Here is a 2,876-nt window from a genome sequence, read left to right as displayed (position 1 = left end):
CTGACCATGGGGGAGGGGAAGGGGAGGGGAAGGAGGGGATTGGAAGGGGATGGGGATGGGGACGGAGGAGCAAAAGAAGGGGGCAGGAGGGGGCAAGAGGGAAGGGAAATGAGGGAGGAGGAGGGGAGGACAAGTTTGTTCATATGCATGCTTTTTGGGTTTAGTGGGATTTACTCCTGTGCAATCATGCTTAGGATAGGTGAAACTGACCTGGGCAAAATATCTATTGAGGCCGAAATATCTATTGGGTGAGTACAATAGTAATCAAAGGGGATGACTGTGGGGAAAAGAGCGTGAATCCAGTTAAACTTCTTCGCATAGCACATTTATTTATTTTATTTATATCCCGCCCTTCCTCCCAGCAGGAGCTCAGGGCAGCAAACAAAAGCAGTAAAAACACTTTAAAACATCATAAAAACAGACCTTAAAATACATTAAAACAAAACAACTTTAAAAACATTCTTTAAAAAAGCTTTAGTTAAACTATGGAATTTGCTCCCACGAAAGGTAGTGATGGCCACCAACTTGGATGGCTAGAGGTTTAGACAAATTCATGGAGAATAAGACTATCTAGGCTACTAGCCAAGATGGTTTATTTATTTATTGCATTTGTATACCACCCCAAAGCCGAAGCTCTTTGGGCAGTTTACAACAATTAAAAACATGGTTATGTTCTACCTCCGCTATTCGAAGCAGTATGCTTCTGAATACCAGTGGGGAGAATGCTGTTGCCCTCCATAGGGATCTGGTTGTCTATGGTGAGAAGAGAATACTGACTAGATGGGTCTTTGGCCTGATCCAGCAGTCTATACCTTTTTTTTCCTACTTGAATTGGATGCAATTTGCAGGCATGGCCACCCCTTTTGATTATTTTAGAATAATAGCTTAAGTAGTTTTCTTGCAAGGGCAGACTTTGCCATTTTGGGGTGGCACAATAGAAACTACAGGGTTGGAGTGTATGGCCGAGACCCAGAGAGAATGGCTGCTTGAAGCAAGAGCTCTGTGAATGACACCAGAAGCATTCCACTCCGGTGAAAGGAAAATTGGCTACAGGCTGCTAAAACTATTTGGAGACTGTTGTGGGGTGTCTGTCCCATCTTGGAAAGCCAAACTGGGATAGAGTTCAACCTTCTTTAAACCAAAGAACATAAGAAGAGCCTGCTGGATCAGGCCAGTGGCCCATCTAGTCCAGCATCCTGTTCTCACAGTGGCCAACCAGGTGCCTGGGGGAAGCTCGCAAGCAGGACATGAGTGCAAGAACACTCTCCCCTCCTGAGGCTTCCGGCAACTGGTTTTCAGAAGCATGCTGCCTCTGACTAGGGTGGCACAGCACAGCCATCATGGCTAGTAGCCATTGATAGCCCTGTCCTCCATGAATTTGTCTAATCTTCATTTAAAGCCATCCAAGCTGGTGGCCATTACTGCACCTAGTGGGAGCAAATTCCATAGTTTAACTATGTGCTGAGTAAAGAAGTACTTCTGAATCTTCCAACATTCAGCTTCTTTGAATGTCCACGAGTTCTAGTATTATGAGAGAGGGAGAAGAACTTTTCTCTATCCAAGGAAAAGGACTCTCCCGCTGATAGACCTCCAGCTGAAAGGCTGCAGGCTAAAATGGAGACGGCACCTACTAATCCAAAACTTGGAGAGACCAGTGGAGAATCAGCAGAAGGTACAATAAATTTTAAAGAGGGCTCTGCAATGCAATCAACATCAAGGTACGTTAGCTGAGACATTTAAAGAATGGATGTCTCTGATGGAGAAGAAACTGACAACAATAACTACCCAGCTGGAAGAGATAGCGGGAACTGTATCTGCAGCAGTGGATACGGGGATTTGACATGAGGAAAAACTAAAACTTTTACAAAAAGAAAACTGAGAAATAAGAGAGAAGCTCACAGACCTGGAAAAGAGAATGTGTCGCCAGAATATACGTGCTTGTGGTTTTTGTGAAGGAATTGATGGTGAAGATGGAGCCAGGTTTCTAATAAATTGGTTTAATCCCATGATTCCAGAATTAGAGCTGAAAAATGAAGATACAGACCGTGCACACAGAGTGATTGGCCCTCAGCCAAAGGAAGGTGCTCCTCTGAGAGACTCTGTAAAATGTTTTTCACAATAAAGAAGAAGAAATAATAAAGAAGAAGGAAGAAATATGGAGACCACTCAGAGAATTACAATCTGTTACATACAAGAATCAACCTATAAAAATATTACAGAGCTCCAGGAACACTACTCAAGAGAGAGGAATTTAAACCTTTAAGAACAAAACTACATGAAGCTGGTATCAGATACCGATTGGGATTCCCCTTTAAATTAATTGTGCTGAGGGGAGCCACGCTGTATACAGCTGCAACAGTGCAGGAAGTGATGGAACTATTCGTATTACTAGATGTGGATTTGCCCCACAGTACTTCTAACCAAGAACAAATGCCAGAAGGGGACAAAGGGGATGCGGGTGAGACAGAGGATACGAGATGGGAAGCAATTCCAAAAGGACAATGTACAAAGAAGAAGATCCAGTAAAAAGAAGTTTAACTATGTTAGTGCAATGAAACAAAATATAATTGTCTTGCAAGAAACTCATAAGGCACAACAAACAAAGATGTTACTGAGATATAAGTGGTTTGGGTCACAATATATAGCAAAAGGCACCTCGAAGTCAAGAGGTACAGCTGTAGTATTTGAAGCTAATTTAGACTTTAAAGTGACAAAAATATTAAGAGATAAAAATGGAAGATATCTATTTATACGAGGCTTACTGAATAACACTAGACAGTTGACAGTTAGCTCAATATATGCGCCTAACAAAGAACAGTTAAATTATTTACAATCTGTATTTGCTAAATTAATGAGGTTTGTTCAGGGAGAAATTA

Source organism: Rhineura floridana, chromosome 4 (assembly GCF_030035675.1).
Source record: "Rhineura floridana isolate rRhiFlo1 chromosome 4, rRhiFlo1.hap2, whole genome shotgun sequence".
NCBI classification, from domain to species: domain Eukaryota; kingdom Metazoa; phylum Chordata; class Lepidosauria; order Squamata; family Rhineuridae; genus Rhineura; species Rhineura floridana.
Note: the sequence above shows the minus strand (reverse complement) of the source record.